General features: G+C 43.6%; 1 protein-coding gene across 2 annotated transcripts in view; it reads left to right on the top strand.

Annotated features, from left to right (window-relative positions):
• Nucleotides 1-12,081, top strand: part of tbc1d20 (TBC1 domain family, member 20) — a 69,473-nt gene that overhangs the window by 583 nt on the left and 56,809 nt on the right. The window lies entirely within an intron of this gene.

A 12,081-nucleotide genomic window follows, 5' to 3' on the forward strand; every position in this document is an offset into this window, starting at 1 on the left:
CCTTGACCCTCTGAGTCCAAAACACCGGGTTCAGAAGCTTCTTTGTGGGGGAGAGGGCAATCTGCCCTCCGCATACCCAATCTGCCCCCGCATATTCACAAGTTTGATCCCAACAAAATGGGGATGAGAAAAATATCACCCACGATTGGATGGAGGAGCAGATCCAATGGGCCGAGTGGCCTAATTCTGCTCCTAATGAAAATTTTTTAAAAATCGCTTATTGTCACAAGTAGGCTTCCAATGAAGTTACTGTGAAAAGCCCCTAGTCGCCACATTCCGGGGCCTGTTCGGGGAGGCTGGTACGGGAATTGAACCATGCTGCTGGCCTCCCTTGGTCTGCTTTTAAAGCCAGCGATTTAGCCCTGTGCTAAACCAGCCCCTTTGTCTTATGGTTTTTAAAAATCATTGCGGGCGCTGGAAACCTTGACATAGAAGCCAGCAGATGTGCCGGCCTCTCTGCTGGGAAGCGCCTGCCTCTTCCCCTATCCCGGGGCTGCCAGAGCTGCTGAGCCTTTCTGTTTACAATTTTGGGTTTGACTGACTGGAACCAAAAGGACGTTCACTCAGCTGCCCCACCCTACTGTAATTGTGTCCCCCCTCCTGTGCCACTGGCAGATAAAGATCCTCCAACATCGCTCTAGAGTAATTGTTTATGGGTGGCACGATAGCACAGTGGTTAGCACTGTTGCTTCACAGCGGCAGGTACCTGGGTTCAATTCCCGGCTTGGGTCACTGTCTGCACTTTCTCCCTGTGTCTGTGTGGGTTTCCTCCAGGCGCTCCGGTTTCCTCCCACAAGTCCCAAAAGACATCCTTGTTAGGTGAATTGGACATTCTGAATTCTCCCTCGGTGTACCCAAACAGGCGAGTGTGGCAATTTTCACAGTAACTTGGAGTGTTAATGTAAGCCCACTTGTGACACTAATAGAGATTATTTGCAGTATGCCAGCCTTCCAGAGTGGCTCGTAAGTGAGTCTGAGCCTGTTTCTGGCTGCCCCACCACATACATTTCAGAAAGGAGCTGTTATTTTATGAATCCGGAGGAAGAGCTTTTTAGATTCAACAATATATTTTTAGAAATGGGTGGGTATATGACTCAGAACCACACTGTGTGTACTTCATGTTTCATTTTGGATTTAGGATGACGTTGATTCATTGTACCCCAAAATAGCACTGGAATTCGGAAAGCGCTGGAATACTCAGCAGGTCAAACTGTGCCGCAGTAGTTAACATTCCAGGTCGATGGCCTTTCTGTTCTAACCTGCTCTGTAATATTAACTGTTTCCCTCTACAGATGCTTCCTGATCTGCTGAGTATTTCCAACAACTGTTTTGTTTGTTCAGATTCCCAGCACTTTATTTTAAAATTATGTTCCCTTAAGGGGTGGTTCAAGCACCATTGCAGGATTAGTAGACAAAAGCAGAGTGATCACAGTTGTAAGTCGCATGTCAGCACCTTAGTGACAGAGTTTGGATGTGAAAAGCCATTCTCACTAAATAATAACATAGTAATTGTTCAGATCTATGCTGTACTGACAACATTATTCAAAGGATTCTGCTCGGAATTGCAGATTTCTAAATTTCTTTGGCATATATTGACTGCATTTGTTAGAGGCAGTGCAGTACAATGCCTCCAGGGACAGTGCAGAAAATTTAGAAACTCTTCAATGTATTGTCTTCATTTTTTTTGCGCACTTAGAAATTTTTTAAAATCCATTTGTTGGTCATTATATGCTATCAAATTAATGTTTCTGGAGTATAAAATTTCATTTTAGCCTTTCGTTGTTTGTAGTTCCACTTTAGTTCTGCAGTTACTGTGGTGTACCCCAGGCAAGATGATTGGTAGGTGGGTACCTAGTTGGCTGCTTACTGTTAGGAGAATAGCAATCACATCCCATGTGTTGTGTCTCCCCAGAGTGTATTGTGACTAGGGTTGGGAACTTGATGTCTTTGGGGAGCTGTACAAGCAAGGAGATTTCTAGAATGTGATTTTTAAAAAAAGTTTTGCTTTGCAAAAAAAAATCCTTTATTCATTTGAGTAGTAACCTGGTGCCAAATTCTTAATGCAACTGTAAATGGGTTTAACGCAAAATAATCATTTTAATCACACTTTTAAGTCCACTATCTGTGAGTAAGCAGGTTTTTAGAAAATCACTTTTAAGTCAATTTCTTCAGAATTTGGAAAAATATTTTAAAACTGCCTATTAGTGCCCTTAATGTCTTTGTAGTAAAGTTTAATTTTTAGGGCTTTTAAATCCCGTTCTGGATGAGCAGAAATTTCCTCCAATTAAAAATAGGGAAGACTGAAGCCATTATCTTCAGTCTCTGCATCATTCTCTGTTCTCAAGCTACTGACTCCATCCCCTTCCTGATAGCAGCGTCAGATTAAGCCAGTCGGTTTGCAACCTTGATGTCACGTTTGACCCCGAGATGACCTTTCAACCTCATAACTGCCTCACCAAAACCGACTGTTCCACTCCATAACATTATTCAACTTCATCCCATCTCTGCTCATCTGCTGAAACCCTCATTCATGCTTCTGTTACTTACCTCTAACTCAACCACTCCAATGCGCTCCTCACTGGTCTCCCACTTTCTACCCTGTGTAAATTTGGGGTCATCCAGGGATGAGAGTAGCCAAAGGAAAAAGGCGTGAAACTTTGTAGTGATGAGGGATCATGTAATTATAGCACCTTTTATTATTTAGAATGAATGCAAATACTTCTAGGCCACTTCAAACGGATGGAATTATTAGATCTCAAGTGGGTAGAAACATTGGCTTTTCCTTTGTTTACCTTCTATTACCATCAAGACTGTGGACCAATGAATTTGTATCAAATCTCTAATGTGACTTTAGCATTTCAGCGTTTAATGCAATTAATACAACAGAATGAGGTAAATACTAACACCAGAACATGATATTTCTATCTGTCTATCTTAAGAGCATGAGAAATAGGGCAGGAGTAGACCACATGTTCCATCAAACCTGCTCCACCAATCACTACAACCATGGCTGATCTTAGGCTTCCACTCCATTTTCCCATGTGCTCCCCTATCCCTTGATTCCCTGAGAGACCAAAAATCTGTCTATCCCAGCGTCAATTCATTCAATGATGAAGCATCCAGAATCCTCTGGGGCAGCAAATTCCGAAGATTCACAACCCTTTGAGTGACTAAGTTTATCATCTCGGTCTCAAATGATTAACCTCTTATCCTGAGACAGCTCGTGTTTTAGATTTCCCAACAAACAGAAACAATATCTGTGTTCACTCTATCAAACCCTATCACAGAGTTTTGTAGGTTTCAATTAGATTGACTCTTATTCTTCTAAATGGAGAATTTAAGACCAATTTATTTCACCCTTCATCACAGGACAACCCCCTCACCCCAGGAGCCAATTATGGCCATTCGCTGCCCAGCTCCCAATGTAAATATATCCTTTCTTAAATGTGGAGACCAAAACTGCATACCCACCAAAACATGTACAACTGTAGCAAGATTTCTTTATTTTTAAAAAAAATTTAAAGTGCTCAATTCTTTTTTTTGGCCAATTAAGGGGCAGTTTAGCGTGGCCAAGTCACCTTGCACATCTTTTGGGTTGTGGGGGTGAAGATCCATGCAGACACTGGGAGAATGTGCAAAACCCCACACGGACAGTGATCCGGGGCCTAGATCGAACCCAGATCCTCCGATGCCATGAGGCAGCAGTGCTAACCACTGTGCCTTCCCCAAGATTTCTTTATTATTGTATTCCAAAATCCCTTTGCAATAAAGGCCAACTTGCCATTTGCCTTTTCATTGCTTGCTGCACTTGCATATCAACTTCCTGCGTTATTATGACAGCACACCCAAGTCTCTGAACATTACCATTACAAGTTTTTCACCTTTTAAAATATATTCTACTTTACTCTAGCTACAAAAATGAATAACTTCATAATTCTCTATAATATAATCTATCTGCCATCTTGTTGCTCATTCACTTAACCTGTCGATATCTCTTTGCAGCCGCTTTGTGATTTCCCCACAGCTTATCTTTCCACCTAGTTTGGTATCATCAGCAAATGATACATTACTCTGTGTCTATTCATGTAACTCATTTTAATATATATCTTGTAAGTAGCTGAATGAATAATGATTAAAGGAGTTGAATGTAAATATTTTATAATTAAAGAAGAAATAAATGGTGCAGGACCAGTGCTTTCTTTGGGCTCTGATTCTTGAACCTGATTTATGTTTATTTTAAACTTTGGTCTAGTCTAATCAGATTGGTAAAATACTTAGGAATAATGTGACATTGGCAAAATGGGGGTCAATGGGAACATTTTTGGGTCTAATTTTCCAGTTGTGTCCATGGAGGAAACTGCAGGCCATGATCTAACACGCTGAAATTGTAGCTCAGTGAATTCAGACAGTTCAATAGATGTTGTAAATCACAAGCTTAAATAAGTTTGAATCAACTGTAATGTATTATAAACATGCCAGTTTCCACATTTATGACAACACCGAGCTCTACCTCTCTACATCATTTCTCCCAATCTCCCCACTGTGTCCGTTTCTTTGACATCCAATGTTGGATGAGCAGAAATTTCCTCCAGTTAAATATTGGGTGAACTGAAGCCATCGTCTTCAGTCCCCATGACAGACTTTGTTCCCTAGCCACCAATTTCATCCCTGAGGCTGAATGAGACCTTAGGATGAGCTTCCATCCATGTATATCTGCCATCACCAAAGTTGCCTATTCCCATCTGTGAAACATTTTTCTTCTCAACCCTGCCTCAGTTCATCTGCTGCTGCAATCTTCATCTTTGTCCTTGTTAATTTGAGATTTGACTATTTTGACACACTCCTGGCCGGCCTTCCACATTCTATCCTATGTAGGAACATAGGGCTTCTTAGCAGGAGTGGGCCATTTAGCCCTTAGCCTGTTCTGACATTCAATACGTTCATGGCTGATCTGGTTGCCACTTCCCTGTCTGCCCCCCATAACTTTTTACTCCCTTGTCTATCGGAAATCAATCCTGCTCAGCCTTTAATAAATGTAATGACCCAGCATCCACTACTCCCTGGGGAAGAGAATTTCACAGACTATTACCTCTAAGAGAAATATTTTCTCCATCCTAAAGCGTGGGGCGGGGGTGTGGGGGGCTCTTCTAGTTTTAGTCTTCCCCACAAAAGGAAACATTCTCCTGGTATCACCCTGTCAAGTCCCTTCAGGATTGTATATTCCCTTTGCAATCACACCAACATTCCATTCGCCTTCCTAATCAGTAATTGCATACTAACATTTTGTGACTCGTGTACCAGGACACTTAGATCCCTTTATACATCGAGTTCTGCAATCTCCGTTTAAACAGTATACTGCTTTTCTAATCTTCTTGCCTTAGTGGACAAGCTCACATTTTTCCACATTACACTCATTCTTCCAAAACTGTTCCCACTCACTTAATTTATCTATATGCCTTTACAGATTCTTTACCACCTCTTGACAACTTACTTTCCTACTTATCTTGGTGTCATCAGTAAATGCAGCTACCGTACGTTCAGTCCCTTCATCCAAATCATTGATATAGATTATGAATAGCTGAAGCCCCAACACTGATCCCTGTGACACCCCATTAGTTGCATCTCACACACCCGATAACAACGCACCCATTTGTCCCTTCTCTTTGCTTCCTCTTAGCTGGCCAACACATTACCCCTACACCATGTGCTCTTCTGTGGTAATCTTTGTGACACCTTGTCAAATTTTTTTCGAATCCAAGTACACCACATCTCCAAGTTATCCTTTATCTACCTTGCTTGTTACTTCCTCAAAAAAACTCTAAATTAGTTATACACTATTTCACCATATTGACTCTGTCTGATCGTATTATGATTTCTGAAGTATCTTGTAGCCTTCTGAATACTGGATTGTAGCAATTCCTTACGATAGATGTTAGGATGACTCGCCTATATTTTCCTGCTTTCTGTCTCCCTCCCTTCTTGAATAAAAGTGTTAGTTTTAAACGGGAGGGTTTAAACTAGTATGGCAGGGGGGTGGGCACGGGAGCAATAGGTCAGAAGGTGAGAGCATTGAGGGAGAACTAGGGAATAGGGACAGTGGGGCTCTGAGGCAGAGCAGACAGGGAGAGGTTGCTGAACACAGCGGGTCTGGTGGCCTGAAGTGCATATGTTTTAATGCAAGAAGTATTACGGGTAAGGCAGATGAACTTAGAGCTTGGATTAGTACTTGGAACTATAATGGTGTTGCCATTACAGAGACCTGGTTGAGGGAAGGGCAGGATTGGCAGCTAAACGTTCCAGGATTTAGATGTTTCAGGAGGGATAGAGGGGGATGTAAAAGGGGAGGCGGAGTTGCGCTACTGGTTCGGGAGAATATCACAGCTGTACTGCGGGAGGACACCTCAGAGGGCAGTGAGGCTATATGGGTAGAGATCAGGAATAAGAAGGGTGCAGTCACAATGTTGGGGGTTTACTACAGGCCTCCCAACAGCCAGCGAGAGATAGAGGAGCAGATAGGTAGACAGATTTTGGAAAAGAGTAAAAACAACAGGGTTGTGGTGATGGGAGACTTCAACATCCCCAATATTGACTGGGACTCACTTAGTGCCAGGGGCTTAGACGGGGCGGAGTTTGTAAGGAGCATCCAGGAGGGCTTCTTAAAACAATATGTAGACAGTCCAACTAGGGAAGGGGCGGTACTGGACCTGGTATTGGGGAATGAGCCCGGCCAGGTGGTAGATATTTCAGTAGGGGAGCATTTCGGTAACAGTGACCACAATTCAGTAAGTTTTAAAGTACTGGTGGACAAGGATAAGAGTGGTCCTAGGATGAATGTGCTAAATTGGGGGAAGGCTAATTATAACAATATTAGGCGGGAACTGAAGAACATAGATTGGGGGCGGATGTACGGTGGCACAGTGGGTTAGCCCTGCTGCCTCACGGCGCCGAGGCCCCAGGTTCGATCCCGGCTCTGGGTCACTGTCCGTGTGGAGTTTGCACATAACCCACGCAAACACGGGGGTATCGCCCCCACAACCCAAAGATGTGCACACTAGGTGGATTGGCCACGCTAATTGGAAAAATGAATTGGGTACTCTTTTAAAAAAAAAAAAAAAAATAATTTAAATAAAGAAAACTACAGTGAACTGAGGCTCAAGTTGGTTATGATAGATTGGGAAATGCTACTTAAAGGGATGACAGTGTATAGGCAATGGCAAACATTCAAGGAGCGCATGGGTGAACTGCAACAATTGTTTCTTCCTGCCTGGTGCAAAAGTAAAACAGGCCAAACCATGGTTTACAAGGTTAGATCCAAGGAAAATGCACGCAAATTGACCAACAAAAACAACAGACTTGAGAAACCTAGAAAACAGAAGCAGGAGGAGGCCATTTGGCCCTTCGAGCCTGCTCTGCCATTCATTATCGGGCAGCACGGTAGCATAGCGGTTAGTGCAATTGCTTCACAGCTCCAGGGTCCCAGATTCGATTCCCGGCTGGGTCACTGTCTGTGCGGAGTCTGCACGTTCTCCCCGTGTGTGCGTGGGTTTCCTCCGGGTGCTCCGGTTTCCTCCCACAGTCCAAAGATGTGCAGGTTAGGTGGATTGGCCATGCTAAATTGCCCTTAGTGTCCAAAATTGCCCTTAGTGTTGGTTGAGTGGGGTTACTGGGTTATGGGGATAGGGTGGTGTGGGCTTGGGTCGGGTGCTCTTTCCAAGAGCCGGTGCAGACTCGATGGGCCGAATGGCCTCCTTCTGCACTGTAAATTCTATGAAATTCTATGAAAATTCTATGTTTGAGGGCAAATCAACATCTGACATGTGGAAGGCTTTCAAGTGTCAGTTGAAAGGAATTCAGGACCGGCATGTTCCTGTGAGGAAGAAGGATAAATACGGCAATTTTCGGGAACCTTGGATAACGAGAGATATTGTAGGCCTCGTCAAAAAGAAAAAGGAGGCATTTGTCAGGGCTAAAAGGCTGGGAACAGACGAAGCCTGCGTGGAATATAAGGAAAGTAGGAAGGAACTTAAGCAAGGAGTCAGGAGGGCTAGAAGGGGTCACGAAAAGTCATTGGCAAATAGGGTTAAGGAAAATCCCAAGGCTTTTTACACGTACATAAAAAGCAAGAGGGTAGCCAGGGAAAGGGTTGGCCCACTGAAGGATAGGCAAGGGAATCTATGTGTGGAGCCAGAGGAAATGGGCGAGGTACTAAATTAATACTTTGCATCAGTATTCACCAAAGAGAAGAAATTGGTAGATGTTGAGTCTGGAGAAGGGTGTGTAGATAGCCTGGGTCACATTGAGATCCAAAAAGACGAGGTGTTGGGTGTCTTAAAAAATATTAAGGTAGATAAGTCCCCAGGGCCTGATGGGATCTACCCCAGAATACTGAAGGAGGCTGGAGAGGAAATTGCTGAGGCCTTGACAGAAATCTTTGGATCCTCACTGTCTTCAGGGGATGTCCCGGAGGACTGGAGAATAACCAATGTTGTTCCTCTGTTTAAGAAGGGTAGCAAGGATAACCCAGGGAACTACAGGCCGGTGAGCCTTATTTCAGTGGTAGGGAAATTACTGGAGAGAATTCTTCGAGACAGGATCTACTCCCATTTGGAAGCAAATGGACGTATTAGTGAGAGGCAGTATGGTTTTGTGAAGGGGAGGTCGTGTCTCACTAACTTGATAGAGTTTTTCGAGGAGGTCACTAAGATGATGGATGCAGGTAGGGCAGTGGATGTTGTCTATATGGACTTCAGTAAGGCCTTTGACAAGGTCCCTCATGGTAGACTAGTACAAAAGGTGAAGTCACACGGGATCAGGGGGGAGCTGGCAAGGTGGATACAGAACTGGCTAGGTCATAGAAGGCAGAGAGTAGCAATGGAAGGATGCTTTTCTAATTGGAGGGCTGTGACCAGTGGTGTTCCACGCGGATCAGTGCTGGGATGTTTGCTGTTTGTAGTATATATAAATGATTTGGAGGAAAATGTAACTGGTCTGATTAGTAAGTTTGCAGACGACACAAAGGTTGGTGGAATTGCGGATAGCGATGAGGACTGTCAGAGGATACAGCAGGATTTAGATTGTCTGGAGACTTGGGCGGAGAGATGGCAGATGGAGTTTAATCCGGACAAATGTGAGGTAATGCATTTTGGAAGGTCTAATGCAGGTAGGGAATATACAGTGAATGGTAGAACCCTCGAGTATTGAAAGTCAAAGAGATCTAGGAGTACAGGTCCACAGGTCATTGAAAGGGGCAGCACAGGTGGAGAAGGTAGTCAAGAAGGCATACGGCATGCTTGCCTTCATTGGCCGGGGCATTGAGTATAAGAATTGGCAAGTCATGTTGCAGCTGTATAGAACCTTAGCTAGGCCACACTTGGAGTATAGTGTTCAATTCTGGTCGCCACACTACCAGAAGGATGTGGAGGCTTTAGAGAGGGTGCAGAAGAGATTTACCAGAATGTTGCCTGGTATGGAGGGCATTAGCTATGAGGAGCGGTTGAATAAACTCGGTTTGTTCTCACTGGAACGAAGGAGGTTGAGGGGCGACCTGATAGAGGTCTACAAAATTATGAGGGGCATAGACAGAGTGGATAGTCAGAGGCTTTTCCCCAGGGTAGAGGGGTCAATTACTAGGGGGCATAGGTTTAAGCTGAGAGGGGCAAGGTTTAGAGTAGATGTACGAGGCAAGTTTTTTTACGTAGTGGGTGCCTGGAACTCGCTACCGGAGGAGGTGGTGGAAACAGGGACGATCGTGACATTTAAGGGGCATCTTGACAAATACATGAATAGGATGAGAATAGAGGGATACAGACCCAGGAAGTGTAGAAGATTGTAGTTTAGTCGGGCAGCATGGTCGGCACGGGCTTGGAGGGCCGAAGGGCCTGTTCCTGTGCTGTACATTTCTTTGTTTGTTCTTTTGCTATTTTGCAACGTGCTGGGGCCCTTCCAGAATCTAAGGAATTCTAAACAAATGTCTCTAATGCCTCTGTTACTTCTCTTGAGACCTAGGGTGAAGGCCATCTGGTCCTGAGGCCTTGTCAGCCTTTAGGTCTGATGGTTCTTCCTGGTGATGGTGGTGTTTTAAGTTCCTCCCTCCCCCCTTCATCTCTTGATTTTCAAGTATCCTTGGGAAGTTTTCTAAATCTTCGACAGTGAAGACAGACACATAATGGCTTTTAAATGCGTCAACCCTTTTCTTGCTTTCTATTATTAATTCCTCAGACACCCTCTCCACAGACCAACAGCAGTGTTAGTTATTTTTTTCCTATTTAAATACTTGTAGAAACTCTTATCTGTTTTTCTGTTCCTAGCTAGCTTTCTGGCATATTGTATTATCCCTTTCTTTTTTTTTAGTCGTTCTTTGCTGCTTCTTAAAATCTGTCCATCTCCTGACCTATCGACAATCCTTGCCGATTTGTACAGGTTTTCTTTTAATTTGATACTATCCTTAGCTTCCTTTTTTAACCATGGGTGATACATCCTTACTTACTTTCTCACTGGGATAAATATTTGCTGAGAGTTAATAAATAACTCCTCAAAGGTCTGCCACTATCTCTACTGTACCTTTTAAACTAGCTTCCCAGTTCACTTTAACCAGCTCTGTCTTCATGTGCTATACAGTGTTTATTTAGGTTTGAAACACTAACCTTAGACCCACACTTCTCCCCTTCAAATTGAATGTGAAATTCTATCGTGTTATGATCATTGTTGTCCTAGAGGCTCCTTTGTAGCACAAGGTTATAATCCTATTTTGTTGACATTACCAAGTCTAGAATAACCTCCTCCTTTGTTGTCTCCAGAATGTACTGCTCTAAGAAATTTTCCTGAATACACTATGGACTTATTTTCCTGGCTACCTTTGCCAATCTGATTCACCTAATCTGGTACCTTTCTTTACACCGGATTATTTCTTCCTGTGTACTTTATTCTACACTGTAACTACTATTAGGGAGCCTATAAACTACTCCCACAAATGACCTTTCACCTATCTTATTTCTTATCTCTCCCCAAACTGATACGACATCTTGCTCTTCCGAACTTAGGTGATCTCTCTCTCCATTGTACCACTGTCATCCTTAATTAACAGAGTTTTTCTGAGCTTCCCTAAAGGTCAAGTACCGTTGAAGAAGGGTATTGTGTGTAGTTGCCAAGGCTGTGGGAGGAGTTTTAAGTGAATATTTTGTCTCCGTGTTTACAAAGGAAAGGGATGATGCAGATATAGTAATCTAGGAGGAACACAGATTTGGATGGGATATCATAAAGAGAGAGGAATTACTCAAACGGTTGGAATCCTTGAAAGTTGATCCAAGCTGCCAGGGCCAGATGGATTGTTTCAGAGGCTACTGAAGGAGGAGAGGGACGAGATAGCAGATGCTCGAAGGACGATTTTCCAATCCTCACTAGATACAGGGAAGGTACTAGAGGACTGGAAAAATGCAAACGTGCTTACATTGTTTAAAAAGTGATTGAAAAAATGCAAAACAATTAAAGGCCAGTTAGTCATACGTCGATGGTGGGCTAATTTGGAGAATCAATTGTGAGAGATAGGATTAACTGTCACATAGAAAGGCATAGTCGGGGATAGTCAGCGTGGATTTGTTAAAGGTCTTGCCTCAGAAATGTTTTTTTAAAAAACATTTTATTGAAGGCATTTTCAATATATACATGAACCAAGAAGTACGAAAGCCAACCATGACAACAGTAAACAAACTCCTCCCTCTCCTTCCCTCCCCCCCCCCCCCCAACAAACACCCTGCACACCCGCCCCACCCAAACCAAAAAAAAACCCTCCCCGCAGATGATTCAATACTCCTTAAAGAAGTCAATAAACAGCTTCCACCTTGATGTGAACCCCTCCTCTGAATCTCGATTTGTGAACTTGATCTGTTGCAAATGCAAGAACTCTGCCAAATCGCTCACCAATACCTCTGCCTTTGGCTGCACCGAGTCCTGCCAGCGCAGCAGAATCCATCTCCAGGCTCTCAGGAAGGCAAAGACCAACACGTCAGCCTCTCTCCCCACCTGGATCCTCTGACACTCCAAATATTGCCACCTCCGGACTCAGAGATACCTCTACCCCCAAAG

This window comes from Scyliorhinus torazame, chromosome 8 (genome assembly GCF_047496885.1).
Source record: "Scyliorhinus torazame isolate Kashiwa2021f chromosome 8, sScyTor2.1, whole genome shotgun sequence".
Taxonomy (NCBI): domain Eukaryota; kingdom Metazoa; phylum Chordata; class Chondrichthyes; order Carcharhiniformes; family Scyliorhinidae; genus Scyliorhinus; species Scyliorhinus torazame.